Raw genomic sequence first — 18,908 nt, forward strand, 5'->3', positions numbered from 1 at the left:
TGTTTTCATTGGTTTGTAGAAGGCACAAGGTGTTTGGTTCACATTTATAGAAACTCCCTGACTTATTAATTCAGTTTACAACAACTGAAATAAAAATAAATTGGTTTTATTCAGTATTAAAGTGACCAGAGAGAGAATGGAGATAGCTCTTAGGCTAGTGGAGTTTGAATGGATTCTCTATCTTGTTCACAGCTTTAAGCTGTTCAGCGAGTTGAGAACCAATCACATAGTTGTTGGCATACAGAGGCCTTTGCCATCAATAACTAGTTACCAATCAGCTTCTTGGTGCAAATTAAAGGTCCATTTGTAAATACCCCTTGGCTCCAAGTCATCTGTACTATCTCCTACTACTGTATGAACAAGTAGCTGTGTAAACAGTGCTATCAAAGACTATCAGTTACTTGTCTTTAAAAAGTGCATTGATCCTGGATGGCACGGTGGCTCAGTGGTTAGCACGGCTACCTCACAGCACCAAGGACCTGGGTTCAATTGCAGCCTCCAGTGACTGTCTGTGTGGAATTTTGCTCATTCTGCCTGTGTCTGTGTGGGTTTTCTCCCACAGTCCAAAGATGTGCAGGTTAGGTGAATTGGCCATGCTAAGTTGCCCATAGTATCAGGTGCATTAGTCAGGGGTAAATATAGGGTAGGTGAATGGGTCTGGGTGGGTTAATCTTCAGAGAGTCGGTGTGAACTTGTTGGGCTGAAGGGCCTGTTTCCATTTTGTAGGAATTCTAATTCTAATTCTCAGTTTGGTTCACAATTTAAAATACAGGAAAAAAAATGACAGCTTAAATATATTTCAAATTCTTGAGTCTCTTAATAACCATCACCTATCTTCTCCAATCTTACACTACTGAGTCAACATAGCATCATTTCGATTGTGTTAGTGACATTTTAATGTCAGGGTGGCCATAACAGACTATATATCAACTGAAAACTTCCTCTAGTCTTCAAAAAGTTAATTTCTTCTTTTCTCAGACAGGAGTTGCATGTGAGGCAATCAATTTCCTGACTTTGCCTTTTGCCAAATGTGTGTTTGTGGGATGTTATCATATTGGGACAGTTGATTACTAATAGATACTGTATCTATTATTCTGTTAAGTTTTCTATTAATGTTAAATTATTCTAAATTCCTTCTTCCTTGTGTTGTATTTTAACTATAGTAGATGAATAAAGTGTATTTTGCTTTAAATCCAGTAGTTTGACCAATCGTATTGCACCTAAAATGCAACATCTTACATTTGCCTTTAAAATAAGAAAAGTTATGATCTAGACTAACTGCTAAATATTTTGAGGGGGCTTGGTCTGGTCCATAACAACAACTAATATTGACTTGTACACAATGTCCTATCATGTCATTTCCAACCATATCACTACATGGAGTTACATTACTTAAGTATGATCTATTATCATAGAAATTATTTATGCCAGGCAACATCTATTTGCATTTTTCTAAATGTTTGTTGATGGAAGCATTTTGCAAATCCCATGAAGAGTCTTTCAAAAAAAGTACTAATGGTCAGGCAAAAATGCTTAGCCAGCAATCCTCTCCATCCAGTAATCATTGATACAGCCCATGAGGGGCCCTACCTTATGTTAGGTTTATTAGCATCACGATTCTATGTGTATACATCATGAGATAATTAGGTAAATCAGGTAAGATCATATCGAATATGTTGTAAACCAGAACCTACAGGAGGAAACCAGAACGGACAGAGGAAACCCGCGCAGACATGGGGAGAAAATGCAAACTCCACTCAGACAGTCATCTGAGAGTAGAATCAAACCTAGGTCCTTAGAGCTGTGAGGCAGCAGTGCTAACCACTGAGCCACCATGCCACACTAAGGGGCAACCTTTTCATGTAGAGGGTGGGTGCACATATGGATGAACTGCCAGAGGAAGTGGCAGATGTTGGTACAATTTCAACATTTAAAAAGGCATCTGGATGGGTATATGACGAGGAAGAGTTTGGAGGGATATAGGCCAAGTGCTGGAAAATGGACTAGAGTTATTTAGGATATCTTGTTCATGAATGAGTTGGCCTGAAGGGTCTGTTTCCGTGCTGTACATCTCTATGACTCTATGATCATGTTGTTTGCTCACAACTTTCCTATCACTGTAGTAGCATGCAGTTTGTCGAGCTATTAAACTCCATTTGTGCAGTTAGTTCTGAACCTAGCCCTATTTAACAAAGCTTGATGTCAGATATTAATATTGATGTTAACAGCATTGATGTCATTTACATTGCTTCTTGCTGACATTATTGAAGAGATCATGTAATGTTCTGGATATCCTGGTAATGAACAGTTGCTTCCATTTACACTGCAAACTGTACCAGTAAAATCTTGAGCAATTGCAAAATTCATTTCCTGCTTCTGGATATTACGCAATGTTTTATCGCCGATACAATGTCATCAGAATGCATAGTTTAAAATCACACAACACCAGGATATAGATTACCAGATTACCGCCTACGGTAGGTAAAATCAGGAAAGCTTTTTAAATCATAACATTTCAGAGCCACGAATGTTTCTATTTCCACTAGATTTTAATGTAGCTCTGTGTGATTTTTAATTTTGTACACCCCAGTCCAACACCGGCATCTCCAAATCATCAGGATGCATAGCTGTCCTGATACTTGGATTCTACATTGTACAGAACTGCAGTGATGAAGAAAAACAAGCTCACAAGAAAAGTAAATCACTATTTTATTTTACCATGCTGCTGATACACACAGAGTTTTCATTGCCAGTGGAACATTGACTAAAGCCAATTGCTCTGAATAAAAAAAAGGAAAATCCATGGTGATATTCTCAAGCAATAGCTCTACTTAATTTAGGTAGCAAGGTTCAAGTATCCACATTGTTTATTTTCCCATTGCTCATGTCTGCTCATTGACATTCCAGCAGTCCTCTTCGGGACCTTTACCGATGTTTATTAATGCAAATTGTTGTTGGATCCTAGTCACACAGGGCTCTGCTGTATAGCATGAAAACCCAATTGTTATAATCAATGCAGAAACATGGGATCAAATGTCCATGTTTACTTTTATAGAAACTAGCTCATTTAACCTTCAAATGCATGGATAAATGTTTTTATTGTTTGACAAATGTGATCAGTGGTTACATGAGAATATTATGCTGGCTTGTTGCTCAAATGTAGGGCACTTATGCTGGGCAGTGCAGCTGTCAGAGGGAGTCCAAAATTTCTATCATATTCCATTAATATAGAATCCCTTATGGTATTGCCACTTAAGTCATTGTCACAGACAGTAGAACAACTTTGATACAGTGCAATTCTACTGTTGAAGCCAGGATTGACAGGAAAGTGTGCATTACAATTGGTTGGGAGAAGTGTAGAACAGTGCAATCCTTAGCTTTATTAGGATTACCGTCTATGGTAGGTAAAATCAGGAAAGCTTTTTAAATTATAACATTTCAGAGCCACGATTGTTTCTATTTCCACTAGATTTTAATGTAGCTCTGTAGTACAAACTAATTAGAAAATATTTACTTACAAGTTTCATAGACTTTGTCAGCAACAAAGTCAAACTGATTAAAACTGATCCCTCAAAATAAAAGTAGTGACATTATTTGCATTTGACTACAGAAAGGTGCAAATGGAATTCACATTGCATGTTAGAATAAATGTTGTAATTATCATGTACCAAAAAAATTCAGCAGAATAAATTAATATTTTAGCAGCAGTGTTAACTTCAAAGGAAACAGACATTGTCAAATTATCTTATGAGACAATAAAACGTGACATTTACAAATCTGAAATAAGTACTCACCGTGAAAGCCTTGATATCCGTATCTGGGATGCTGACTACAGTTCAAACAAAATGCTTTATCTCTGTTTGAAAAACTAACAGCCAGAATGCTTATGGACCTCATTCACTCCATTTGCTGTTGAGAGCTGCTGTTGGAAAATGAATGTGGCTGTGCATGCGAGTGGGAGATAGTGAAAGATGCAGCAAGCTGGAGGGAAACTATCACCAAAAAACTGCTCCTTCCATTTGCATTAATCACTAATGTTTACACAGGCTGGGAATGTGACCAGCTTCCCTTCTTTCTGTGGGAGTTAGAGAAGTCCAGAAAAGAGTACGAGTTGCCAAAAAGCATTCTCTGGATAGACAGGGAGTAACAGAACACGGAAAGAAAGACTTTGTATATGTGAGGGAAGAACACACAAGCTGTATATAGTTAAATGATCCAGCGACAGCAAAGTAAGCTGGGTAAGCTCAGGCTAAAAATTACACAAATCCATTATCTGCTATAAAATAGAGACCCCATAGGACAAATCAGCAAGCCTCTTATTTTTTTAAAATCAGAGCTTTCACATACAGCTCAATAATGGTTTCAGCAGTTGTCAGTTAAAAATGTCTCTTTGTGAGTTCATGAGTCATTCACTGGCTATAATAGACGTGGTAAAAATGATTCTCCTCTACACAGGTTTTTTTTATTCTTTGCTGAATGCTGAATGTCTTGCATTACTGCAGAATATCAGAGACAGCTACTCAAGAATCACTGACTGCAAAAAACAGCCAACTCAATGGTGCATTTTAATTGAAATTTTCAGCCTTATGAAAAGGGAGATTTGTATTAAATGAAATACTGTGCCAGAAGTCCCAGGTATGAAGCTCAGCTTATACTGTAATGATTAATCGCAACCAGGTCTCAAATAGGTGTGTTCAGCATCTCTGCTGTATGTGACACTAAATCAGTTAACGTTCCTGCTCCTGATTATTATACAGTGACTGCTGTTAGAAACTGTGTTTAAGAAGATGCTGATGAAAACAGAATTGAGCTTTTTTTATTATTCCTCATCCCTTAACTGAATAGTCTTTTTTGGGTACAAAAGTAAAGAATGGCCTCCAGATGTAGAAGTGGAGCATAACTCACTCCCAAGAAAATAATACTCCAACAGGAATGATTGTCACTAAAAAGATAGAGGAGTTAATTAGGAATGAAAGTGAGCTTAAGATTCATAATGCTCACCTACCTGACATTGGATGGTCAGCGATTCAGTTATCAGTGCCAGTCTTGTCAGTTTTTCTGGCACTTTTTGATTGCTGTTGTTACAGGTAACCCCTGATGAGGTCCATCCTTCCAATTTCTCCTGTCCTCACAAACCATCCCACTTTACTCCAACTGTCTCATTTTTTCCCAAATGATCCAGACCTTCTAGCTTATGTGATTATTGTAGTTTCACCATTATCCATTTAGTTCTAAACTGCCCAATGTTCAACTGTGCTAGATCTTTATTTCTTATTTTACGTCTTATTTATTTTTCTTGTGTATTTGGTTGTCATTCTACCAAAGAAAATGCTTTCAGAGCACTTTGGTTTGACTCATTGGTTGATGATTAAATAAATTAATAATATGATTTCAATGACAGAGGTACATGCATGCCCCAAATATAAAGTGATATGCAAACATGTTAAAAGCAGAACAGGCAACAATTTAGTTTATTTGCGAAACAAAGAATCATTAATACAAAAGCCTTGCACTTTCAGACACTCCCAATCATTCATTGATTGGTCAGTAATTGTCCCATCCAAACCAGGAAGCGTCAAATGTGAATTTAACTAGTACCACCTATTTCGCGAAGCCAGGTGTCTTGCTCCTGTATATTCTGTAAGTTTGGTGGACCCTATTTTTGAAATGGTTCAGGATTCATTGCAATGACCTCAAACTTAAACAGACTGCAATGCTCATTGTGATATTTCAAACATAAATGAAACATGTAGCTTGGGTAAGGTAGTGGAGGGTCACTAAGAGTCGTAGAGATGTACAACACAGAAACAGACTCTTCAGTCCAACTTGTCCACGCCGACCAGATATACTAAATGAACCTCGTCTCACTTGCTAGTATTTGGCCCATATCCCTCTACATCCTTCATATTCATATACCCATCCAGAAGCCTTTTAAATGTTGTAATTGTACCAGCCTCCACCACTACATCTGGCAGCTTATTCCATAAACACAGCACCCTCTGCATGAAAAAGTTGCCCCTTAGGTCGCTTTTAAATCTTTCTCCTCTCAGCTGAAACCTATGCCGTCTCAATTTGGACTCGCCCAGCCCAGGAAAAAGGCCTGGCTTATTTATTCTATCCATGCTCCTCATGGTTTATAAACTTCTAAAAGTTCATTCCTCTGCCTCCGATGCTCCTGGATAATAGCCCCAGCCTAATTAGCCTATCCCTAAATCTCAAACCCTCAATCCTTGCAACATCCTTGTAAATCTTTTCTGAGCCCTTCCAAATTTCACAACATCCTTCCTATAGCAGGGAATTGCATGCAGTATTCCAAAATTAACCTAACCAATGTCCTGTACAGCTGCAACATTACATTGCAAATCCTATACTCAATGCACTGATCAATAAAGGAAAGCATACCAAATGCCTTCTTTACTATCGTATCTTCTTGCAACTCCACTTTCAAGGAAGTATGAACCTGCACTCCAAATTCTCTTTTTTTCAGCAACACTCCTCAGGCCCTTACCATTAAGTGTATAAAGTCCTGTCTGATTTACCTTTCAAAAATGCAGCACCTCACATTTATCTAACTTAAACTCCATTTGCCATTCCTCGGCCCATTGGCCCATCTGATCAAGATCCCATTGTACTCTGAGGTAACCTTCTTCGCTGTCCACTACACCTCCAATCTTGGTGTCATCTGAAACTTACGAACTATATCTACTATGTTTACATCCAAATCATTTATATAAATTTCAAAAAGCAGTGGGCCCAAACACCAATCCTTGTGGCACACTGCTGGTCACAGGCCTCCAGTCTAAAAAGCAACCCTCCACCACCACCCTCTGCCTTCTCTTTCAAGCCAGTTCTGTATCCAAATAGCTAATTCTTCCTGTACTCCATGTGCTTACCCGTCTAACATGAAGAACCTCATCAAATGCCTTATTGATGTCCATAAAGATCACGTCCACCGTTCTATCCTCATCAATCCTCTTTGTTATTTTTTCAAAAAAATCAATGAAATTCATGAGAAATGATTTTCTATACACAAGGCCATGTTGAACATCTTTAATTATTCCTTACCTTTCCAATTACCTGTAAGTCTTGTCCCTCAGTATGCACTCCAACAACTTGCCTACCACCGCTGTCAGGCTCATCACTATGGTTCCCTAGCTTTTCCTTACCACCTGTCTTAAATAGTGGCACCACGTTTGCCAACCTCCAGTCTTCCTGCACCTCTCCTGTGGCTATTGATGATACAAATATCTCAGCAAGTAGTTCAACAATCTTTCCCTTAGCTTCCCACAGATTTCTAGGGTACACCTGATCAGGTCCTGGGGATTTATCCATCTTTATGCATTTTAAGACATCCAGCATCTGCTCCTCTGTAATATGGGCATTTTTCAACATGTTGCGGTTAGTGCCAGCAAGACTACAAATGTTTGAAAGACAAAAGGCAAGAATATTGCCATTGAAAAATAATCAGTGCAGTTGCAGGTGCTCTGCTCATTAAGGAAGCATAGCAACTGAGGTGTGTAACATGAACTTCCTGTGATTTGAGCAAATTAATATTCCAAAGATCAGGAAGCATTTAGCATGTAACAGTAGCCTGGGAGGCAGACCGACAAGCTTAACTTACAAACCTTGCTCAGCAACAAAAGAACTAAATAAACTTCAAGACTCCAATATTGTGACGCAGTATCATATATCGTTAAGTACAGTTCTATTTTACTTAGATTAGGAAAGATTAGTCTTGGTTGAAAAACAAATTAAAATTCTTTCCTAATAGCTCCACTATTGACCTTTTGGAGAATATTGCACTCTTTCTGATCCTTTATTCTTGTGTACTGTGGTAGTGTCATCATTTTTGTACGTGGACCATATCCTTTGCACTCAGAACCTAATCCTCACCAAAAACCATCCCTCATGGCTTTTCAGTCTTTCAAATAGGATTAACAAGACTAACAAATCATAAAGATTGCCAAGGTTATCCACTTTATTGTTTCTGAGTTACAATTAAATTTTTAACCCCGAAACAAGAGATCATTCTTTACACAGTTGATCCAACATTTGGACTAGATACTATTATGATCAGATCATAGACAAGGCTCCTAATTCATTACAGTTCCATACAGGATACCCCAAGTCATTAAGCTCCCAGATGAAGAGGGACAATTTTCTTATTTATTCATCTGCCCCCTCAATTGGTTACAATAAGGTTGATCCATAAAAATAGATCTCTTCCCTTTGTGGATACTTTTCTCCCAGATCAAATTAATTTGTGTTTCAAAAACAGTCAATTTAACCTGGCTTTCTTAAGTGAACAAAAGTTTATTAGTTACTAACGTCAAGTAGAATTAATAGCACAACACGCATACATACAGACTAAGAATAAGAATGGAGTCCAAAGAGAATTTTTAAATTGGACAGGTCAGTCTCTGACTTGTTTGTGAATGTTGTGACTGTTACCAATAGTTGATACTGGTAGCTGAACAGTCAATTGAGATATTTGGCTTGCAAATGAATTCATTTTTTTGTTTCCTTTCAACAGTAGCTAACTTGCAGCACTCAGAACCAGATCCTTCTTCCTTCATTACCTGTGTCACAGGGATGCTTAATGGCTGTTCTCGGAACTGTTATCTTCACAATACTATTCTATGCACTAAGCCATTATCTTTTAATTCACATATATCATAGTTGAAACTCGCTTTTTACCTTTGTTCCTGTGTATTTTTCAAAGTATAAAATGTCAGCATTTCTCGTATACAGACTGCTGTTTTTGTTTTAAACTACCTTGTTCACAGTCTTACTTACTCAAAGAGGATTACAGTAGTTTGTAGTGCACTTGTCCCTTTGAATCTGCTTTGATTGCTGCACGTGTGACATTTCAAAATTACTCTCCAGACAGCTACTGAATTCAGATCTGCAGAGATTCTGGTTTCATCAGTCCTCTTATTAAGAACGTACGTTAGAATTAAAGTTTGATATGTCCATTGCTGATCCAAGTTTATGATCCATGGTCATGGCAGCATGTATATATCCACCTTAAGTGCAGTCAGTTATATGCTTGTCAGAATTCTATCACATCACAGAAGTACAAGGCTCTTTTTTATACTTTGCTGCTTTGTATTGTGCATATGATGAAATGCCTAGCTCATAAAACAAGATATACTACCTGCTGCATGTGACTATGGACTGAATGTTGGAATATGACAGAGGTCCCGGTGCCTGGAATAATTTTTTTTATGTTTAAAGTATCTTGAGTCTTGACAATGATTGGATTAGTGGTGCTGGAAGAGCACAGGATGCTGCCTGAACTGCTGTGCTCTTCCAGCACCACTAATCCAGTATTTGCTTTCCAGCATCTGCAGTCATTGTTTTTACCTCTTGACAATGATTGACAGCCACCCTATACTGGTATTTTATCTTCAAGTATGGGTATTCAAGTTCACTGTATCAATAATAAACTTACTTTCAGAATTTTCATTGCTGCTGGCTCAGAATTTTCATTGCTGCTGGCTATTAACTTCTAACAGGTTCAACTATGAGACCAGCATAAAGACGTAATTTCAATCATCTGTCATGTCTGTTCTGATCCCCAAGTAAGGATGTAATGGGATGTCCATAGTTGAACATTGGGTAAAAACGAGGACTGCAAATGCTGGAAACCAGAATCTGGATTAGAGTGGTGCTGGAAAAGTACAGCAGGTCAGGCAGCATCCAAGGAGCAGGAAAATCGATGTTTCGGGCAAAAGCCCTTCATCAGGAACATTAGTAAGGTTTCTAACAATGGTAACTGTAGAGTCAGGTCGGTAAGGCAAATCAAGGCAAAACTTTAGTATTTGTTGGTAGGGTCCTGGGGAGTGTTGTTAAGCAAAGAGACCTTGAGCTGCAGATTCATTGTTCTTTAAAAGTGGAGTTGAAGTTAGACAGGGTAGTGAAGGAAGCATTTGGTGTGCCTGCCCTTATTAAGTATAGTAGTTGGGATGAGGAAAATCTTCCTATAATAATAATTGGGAAAACTGGAAAGTAATGCACATCAAAAAGGATATTAGTTGTTCCAGTGGTAATGTGGAAGAAAATGGAGCATTATTCATTAAAACCCACACAAATTATAACAATGGCAGGGATTATCCACAATTACCCTTAGAATACAAACTGTATTAAAGCAGGGGGGTGAATGAGACTTTCTGCCCAATGTTCAGTTTCCATCAGTACAATTTTTTTTTGAAAAATAATTTTAGGGATCGGTTTGAAATTAAAGCAAAGGAGGGCTTTGGACATTATTTGGCAGAGATAATAACTATGGATGATTTCTGAGAAAACAATTACCAGATGAGTTAATTTAGCTTGAGTGCTTGTAAATCCAGGAAAGCCAGATGATAACATTCAAGGTTTAGGAATCAAATGCTGTGCATTTTTTTGCAGTGTATTGCTGACATCACCAGTCAATTCTCATTCGTTTCCATGCATCATGAATCAAGGTTTCATTGTATGAGTCATGGTTTCTCAAAAACAGTTAGACACAGTGGAACAGTGTTTTACCACATCGCTTATAAAAATATTGCAAGCTCTGGACTCTTCAGCCTCAAATAAATTAATCCTCAGTTCTTTAGAAACACTACAAAGTGAAATATTTTATTTGAAACCTACAAGATGTAACATCAATCTTTAAATGGATTTTATGGTATGTAGAGAAATGTTGGATCACAACAATTTCTGCTTAATGTTGTCTGGCAGCATATCTCAGAGTTATTGTTTTGTACAGCATGGAAACAGACCTTTCAGTCCAACTTATCCAAGCCGACCAGATATTCTAAATTAATCTAGTCCCATTTGCCAGTATTTGGCCCATATCTCTTTAAATCCTTTGTGTTCACATACCCATCCATATGTCTTTTAGGTGTTGTAGTTGTACTAACCTCCATCTCTTCCTATGGCAGCTCATTCCATACACAAACAACCCTCTGCATGAAAAAGTTGCCCCTTAGGTTTCATTGCTATCTTTCCCTCTCATCTCTAGCTTTAGATTCCCCTACACTGGGGAAAAAAAGACCTTGGCTGTTCACCCTATCCATGCCCCTTATAAACCTCTAAGGTCAATCCTCGGTCTCCGACATGCCAGGGAAAATAATTCCAGCCTATTCAGCCTCTCCCTATAGTGAAAATCCTCCAACCTGCACTAGACTGAATATTTCTTATAAAATACTCAGCATGAGGGTTCAGTTGTTTTCTCAGAAAGTAATTGGGCCTAAATTTTGGCAATAAGGATCCTGAAGGGATTGAATTTGAATGTAATGATTTACAATTTGACTTCCTTTTAAAAGTGGGTCATTGAAAAAATACTTCACCAATTGTAATGTTCCTGCTTCGAGTCCTTTCTACATCTACCACACAATTTGGGAAATAGGAAAGGATTCAGCAAATCAAGCCATCTAAGTAAGATGCATTCCACATTATTTGGCACCTCTATTCTTTCCTTCCTCTCCATGGTGCAAATGAATAATCAGCATTCTCTTCTCCCACTCTCTTATAACTTAACCCTTGGATTTGGCATCTGTCATGGCAATAATCTGAGAACATTCAATCAGTGTAACCAATTACTCCCAAAAAGATGGGCCAAAGTGTGGTCTTGCTCTTTGAAGTTTGTGACAAATGTAATCATTCCATCAAAGGCACACTGTATCCTTGAGAACTACCAAGCCTTAGATCCATTCCCATTGTTTCAACAAGGTCAGTACATCTCCCTTTGAGGCTTTTTCTCCTATTTGCCTCAAACATGCCCACTTCCAATGTGCTACAATGCGCCATGTTCAGCAGTATCATTTGGCTCAATTAAATACCTTTCATTGTTTTTAGTTTCAATAAGCTTGGGGTAAGCTTCACATATCAGACAATGATATCCAGCACTGCCCCACTAGCACCAATTGAGACTCCATAGATAGCAATGAAAAAGTCAAAACTTGCCCAGTGGAATCTCGTTAGACCATAAGCCAACTGATAAGATTCCAGTAGAAACTTCATTCTGCTGATACTTAAGTTTTATTCCCTAATCGAATCTGACGAATGTTTGGCCCCCCCAAAGCATTGATTCTTGTTTTACTTTTACAATTATGATATGCAAGACTTTTAGGTTTTGGGAATTTAATTTAATTTATAAAGAGGGTTGTGTGACCTGTTCTGAAGTTATCCTAAAATCAAACTTGAGTATATTAGTGTTGAGTGTTAGAGATTAAAATCTGGCCAGATCATTTACCAGGAAGAAGGAACAAATTACTACAATTGGAGACAATGGCAATGGCCTGCATGCTAAGAGTATTTAGACTGAGTCTCCAAAGTCCTGGAAATATGTTATTAATTCCTGATTGTAAACACTATACTTTAAACAGTCCATTTGGTTCCCAGATGAAAGAGAATTGGACTGTCAAGAATAGCTATTCAACACTTCTTTCTGGGCAAAAGGTCCATGTGATTCCTATGGCTACGGGGAGGGGAAGAATTTACAAGAAACCCAAAGATTTCACAGATGCAGCTAATCTTTCAGGATTTGGAGAGAAGGAGCAGCTAGAAGTCAAAATCCTCTAAGGTTCACTGGATAAGAGTACCAATATGAACCTGTGCTTAGAATAGAAAGACCAGTGTCATTAGCAGTTCAAAGAAATTTGCCAAGTTTTACTTAGAGAGAGAAGACTCCTGGAAAAATCACACAATGAAAAACAGTTCTGGAATTTCTTATTTCCAGGTAGAGAAAAGGAGCATTGGAAGTCAATTCTCCGGAGCTAAGAATCATATTTGGACTAGCACTGGCACAATTGAATATCTTATTAATGGACAGATTACTATATACCCTGATGGTGGTTATTTTCAAGGTGGTAAAAACAATAACTGCAGATGCTGAAAACCAAATTCTGGATTAGTGGTGCTGGAAGAGCACAGCAGTTCAGGCAGCATCCAACGAGCAGCGAAATCGACGTTTCGGGCAAAAGCCCTTCATCAGGAATAAAGGTTATTTTCAGTTGTGTGAAAAGTTCTGCTCTAGCATAAAATACACGTTGTCTACAAAAATACTATTTAGTGAATTGTGCTTTAGTCTGATTGTTACAGTAAATATCTTAAAACATTAATCTTGACATGCTATACATTCAGCTTTACCTGGATGACTAATTCATTTTGAAAGTTATTAGTCTCTGCAAGGACTATACCAATGTTACACTGACTATTTTTGAGTATTAAGTAATCAAAATAATTCTTTTTACATACCAAAACTAATTATTCCCTGAATGATTGTAGTTGAAAATAATAAAAATTGGTGAGAGAAGGTTTGTTTTCCTGACAGAACAATATGTGACTTTAGATGTTCAAATAATATAATTAGAAGTTCCCGAGGAAGTTTATTTTTCCCTTTCTAAACAGGACTTTGAAAGTGAGCATTTATGCCTGTGGAGTAAGAAAATAGTTGCAATTCAGTGTCTTTAATATGTATCATGACAAAGTTTCGCCAGAAACGGAGGGAGGATGGTTGGTGTTTAGTCAATAGTGCATGGAGACTGTTTATTACAGGAAACAATATCAAATTTGAAATCTTACTTTGTTATCCTTTCAAGTTCCATGTTTGAATGTATTTTTAAAATTATCAGTCTCTGGAGGCTTTTGTCAAAATTGCTTCAAATCACTTCACTGGAAGGTAATGGAAACTTAAAGTATGTGGTTGATTTTGATTCTTCCCTTGACAGATCTGAAGTGATGTAACGGGTCCAAGTTGCTGTATCTACTTCAGTTAGCAATTCCGTCAGTACTAATAGCTGCTTTATTCTTTTCTGGCAATTAGACCCTTCTCATCTGAGAATATGTCTCAGCTACTCAATTAAAGTGGATAATTTGGAAAGAGGCAAGAAAGATGTAGTAAACGGTATCACTAGCGCAGCATGGTTTCTTCGGAGCTGAAAATGTGTTGCTGGAAAAGCGCAGCAGGTCAGGCAGCATCCAAGGAGCAGGAGAATCGACGTTTCGGGCATGAGCCCATTTCCTGAAGAAGGGCTCATGCCCAAAACGTAGATTCTCCTGCTCCTTGGATGCTGCCTGACCTGCTGCGCTTTTCCAGCAACACATTTTCAGCTCTGATCTCCAGCATTTCAGTTCTCACTTTCTCCCAGCATGGTTTCTTACAAAGTTATTTGACACAGTCTCACACCCAACAGACGTTTACCCTCTCCCCATTCCAACTCATGCTAACACATGACCAAGATACTTGGGTGCGAGAGGCGAGCCACTGTGTGTTACACACTATCCATATGAGAGGCAGAGTTGAAGGAATCTGACCTGGTGATAAAACGCCCCAGGAGGACCTACAAGAGAAAAAGAACTGGCTCACAGGGAGAGGTTTGTTGTGATTGTAATGAGGTCAGTCAGGCAGACCTCAGAGAATTAGTTCTCTTATTGGACTAGGTTACCAGCCCCAATGAGGGAGCTCTGGCTGACAGACATAACAAAAGTGACAGAGGTATTGTTCAAGCTGAGAACTGGCTCTGAGGAATCTGACCTTGAGTCAAGGGCTCCCCACAAGTAAATAAATGGTGAATTGGTGATGGTATACCTGCCTCTGAGGAGTTATTTCACATTTGACTCCAGACATACAGCAATGTGATTTGACTCTTAACTGCCCTTTGACATGGTCCAGCAAGCCTCTCAGTTCAAGGACAATTAGGGCTGGGCAATAAATGCTGAAAAAGTCAACAATCCCAACATTCCACAAAACAGTAAAGAGTAACAATGCATCATTGCACTTGCCATACAATAGGAGAAAGTGAGAACTGCAGATGCTGGAGTCTTCGATTCCTGAAGAAGGGCTGATGCCCGAAAAGTCGATTCTCCTGTTCCTTGGATGCTGCCTGACCTGCTGCGCTTTTCCAGCAACATATTTTCAGCTTTTGCCATATAATACTCCAGGTTATAACCACCACGCAATGCACAAGATGACATTCGCTACACAAAACACCAGATTATAGTTGATCAAAAATGCACTGGATCAGATTGTTACCCTCTATGCTTTTAAAGTTTTTTCTCCCATGTAATAGTGTTACATAACAGACATATGTTTCCATGTAAGTTGAGTTATGCATCTACAAAAAATGAACTGAGCCATAATGCCTGTTAGTTGAGTATTTCTGTAATTTCATGATTTCAAATATTCATTAGTTTGCATTGGTGTAGGACTTACACACTATTGTTGATGAATATTTCCATCTCCATCAATACAACCAAAATTTAAGTCGTTGTCCTTGTTTTTTCCGGAATTTTGCAAGTGTATTGAAGACATTATCTGTTTTCCCCAAATGTCCACCCCTGTGGTCAATTCTTATAGTTAAACTATATGAAGAAAGTTTTCCATTTTTACTCAGTGTGTTTGGGTGATTTGGAACTAATGGTCAAATTTTTAAAAAATTTCATACTTGCCCTTCTTGAGCGCATTTTAAATAATAATCCATTCACTGTAATTCTATCTTTCTCTTGCTGAAATATTGCTGTTGTCCTACATAATAAGAGAACATGTATTGTAAACTGAGAGCATGCTAATTTATGTGCTTTCAGTATTGCAGAAGTACTCACCAAGTAGGGATGGGCAAAATGCCAAGCTTACTCAAATCACAAGAATCAACATATACTTTAAATTTTATTCCAGCTGCCACTCAAATGCTGATTAAAGAAAGATTCCACAACTTCAAACGGATGAGGTTAGCATTGCTTACTCACATAATTTAGCACAAGATTAGAAATTTCACCCCTGCTAAAGAAATTTTGGTTCCTCTTTCTATATCTGTTGATTGACCTCTGTATGATTCCTGAAAAAGGAGTCACTTTGGTAACTCACACAGTGAACCTATACCACATTATCTCCAGTACTGAGGAGGAGCTGCTTGTTGAGTTCTCATGTATGACCTCTTCTCTCACAGGTTACTGGGGAAGTTGCCAATCGCTAACTAAATAGTGAACGCCACACAGCCAGAGTCCTGGGCAAGCAAAGGCTAAGCCTATGGAAGATGATAGATTTGTGTCGAGTCTAGAGTTTGGAGGAGGGGTGGTTGGGGTTCACTGAGGAAAAAGCAACAGCAGTCAATTCAGCTGGTATAGTGGTGCAACCCAATACATTGACTGATTACAGTGCATGGCATTAGCCTGTCACATTGTGAGACATCAGTTTTTTTGCATTAGTTTGATACAATGGATTGCAGCTTGAAACAGGAGCCTGGCAAATTGCCTGTCTTCAATGTGTGACAATAGCCTGGTACATTGACTAGCATGTATATTCATGTTATATTTTTGTGAAATAAACCTGTAAACTTAGCATTTGACTCATTTTGAATTGAAGTAATTTTGTTTTCTGTTGGAAAGATTTTGAATGATATTGTATTAAGACATCTTAGGCATTTCAAAACTAAGTTCAAACAAAACATGTTTTTTAGACATTTGAACATGCAACAAACGTCACACTGAACGTAAATGTTTAGACCTGGGTTGTTATGTACATACTAGACCATTAAACTCTCCTCAGTCTGGCAAAGTAGCAGGATACACTCTAAATAATGCAGTTCATCAATGCATCAGGTCATTTATACATGTTTACTCCCAATACTGGGGAGTTTTACTGGGCCTGACCACAAGCTTCAAAGGTTCATGGAGCTGTTCCCCATAGCTGACCAAATAATGAGCACACACACCTACAGTCTGGATAATGGAAAGCAAAATCTGTGCGAGAGGAGGGATCTGCAATGAGGTGGAGTGGGTAAACAGCGCATGCTAGGCAAATGATCTCATTAGTTGTCAACATCACCTCATCTTCTGTCAGTAACAAACTATGGTTTACCTGCTAGCTGCGGCTTTACTTTATACAGTTAAGTTTTTGGATCCACTTCAAGCACCACCATATGTTTGAGACTTGCCCATCAACTGTGATTTTTAACAACTCAGCAACTTCATTATCCTGCCGACATACTGCAGCTTGTGATGATTTGAAAATGTTACAATTTTTTGATTGATGTGAAATAAAGGAGCAACCTTTGTATCTCTTTAATTTTGCAAGCTTTGTGGTAATCTTTTGCTTGTGACATACACATTCAACACAGAGAGCAGCTCTTATTGTTAAACTGGATGAGGTTCTATGTTATTGTTCTATGGATCTTGATGGTTTGAAACCTTTGGTCAAACAGATCCCTTTTCCATTCTTTATTTATTGTGTGCTTTAAAAATTATGTTCCTTTCTCTATAACTGTATCTTGCTCTCACTGAAATGGTGTTATTTGCTCTACACAATAAGAGAACAAGTATTGTAACCTGAGAACATACAAATTTCTAGACTCTTACTGCAGCTGATGAACCTTCTATGTTCCAGTATGTGCACTAGTGCACTATTTTCTGCATCCTGATAAAGGGGCTGCTTTGATAAGTCAGACAGTGAACCTACACCACATATCTTCCAAGCACTGAGCAGGTGTCATTACTCAGTGAGTTACTACACATGGCCTCCTCACTCACAGGTAATCCGTCCAGTTACCTGCAGCTGACTAAATAGTGAGCACAGCACAACTAGTGTCTGGATAACAGAATCCAGAGTGAGAGATAGATGATGGTTGGTTATCGGTCAACATCTTTTTCCTGCACACTGGCAAATCTCATGAAACCATTTTTGTGGAATCCTGGTGTCTGCTGCCAATTGTGAGAAGGCTTGTGCTCAACTAAACCTCACATACAATGTGCCAGAGCAATGAACCAGACTGTACTTTGTGGCAAAATTCACCAACTATATTCCATCATCTAGCTTACCAAACTGTATCCTACAGCATACTCTCCGGCACACTGTACCAGATCAATCAACCTGCACAATACAGCCAGTAACTACCACCACACTTTCACTGGATGTCCCACCAATGTGACAAAAGCAACATATAATCAAATATTCTCTAAACTGAACAATATACTTCATACTATAAAGTAGTCACAGAATCACAGAATTGTTATGATGTAGGAGGAGACCATTCAATCCATCTTGTCTGCACAGGATCTGCGAACACTTTGACATAGTACTATTCTCCTGCCTTCTCTATGCAATTCTGTGCATTGTATTAACTTAAGCAATTATCTGTTGCACTGTTGAATGCTTCAGTTGAAACTACCTTCACCAGCATTTTCTCTCTAATTTATTTTCCTTCTGCATGGACTTCCAAGGTTCATGCCCAGCAGGAACTTCCGAAACCAGGAGTCAATGCTGCGATCCATGTTGACATGTCAAACAGCGAGCATCGTGTACTGGAGCAGCAATGTTCAGAGGCAGCCATCTAATTTACAGGAACATTAGCTTCCACTTCATTTCCAGACAGTGTATTCTGGGCCCTAACCTTTTTGATAAATAAAGAATATCTTTCACCTTGCATTTGCTCCTTTGGCAAAACACTATAACGCTGTGGGCTTTTACAAGCAGGAACAGTTTCTCCCTATCTTCCCTGTCCAGGTACTTCATGGTTTTGAAAACCTCTGTCAAATCTGTTCCCAGTTTTCATGTCTCCAGGGAAAAACAGTCCCAGTCTTGCTAATCTATCCTTGTAACTGACGTTTCTTATCCTGGAACCATTCTCTTCTGCATTCTCTCCAATACATTCACATCTTTCCTCAAACATTGTATCAAGAACTGTACACTATACTCTCAGAATTCTAACTAATGACGTATATAGTTTCAGCATAACGTTCCTACTGTTATACTCTTTTCCCTTATTTACAAAGCTTAGAATACTCTATATTTCATTAACATCTCTCTCTCTCTCTCTGTCCTGCCACCTTTAGTTACTTATGGATGCATACACTCAAGTCATTTTTCTCCTGCACTCTCTTCTACGTGCTCCCTTTGGTCACTTTTAATAAAATGTATCACCTCCCAC

General features: G+C 38.4%; 1 protein-coding gene across 2 annotated transcripts in view; it reads right to left on the reverse strand.

Moving 5' to 3' along the window:
* arhgap36 (Rho GTPase activating protein 36) overlaps window positions 1-18,908 on the reverse strand; it is a 214,617-nt gene that overhangs the window by 116,457 nt on the left and 79,252 nt on the right. The window contains exon 1 of one of the 2 annotated variants that reach the window (XM_072595114.1): window positions 3,795-4,161. The exons of the other annotated variant lie outside the window; for it this stretch is intronic. The gene's annotated coding sequence lies outside the window, so the exon portion shown is untranslated. Of the gene's footprint in view, window positions 1-3,794; window positions 4,162-18,908 lie in introns of those variants that run through there. 2 annotated transcript variants of the gene reach the window in all.

The sequence above is a fragment of the Chiloscyllium punctatum genome, chromosome 25, assembly GCF_047496795.1.
Source record: "Chiloscyllium punctatum isolate Juve2018m chromosome 25, sChiPun1.3, whole genome shotgun sequence".
Lineage (NCBI taxonomy): Eukaryota > Metazoa > Chordata > Chondrichthyes > Orectolobiformes > Hemiscylliidae > Chiloscyllium > Chiloscyllium punctatum.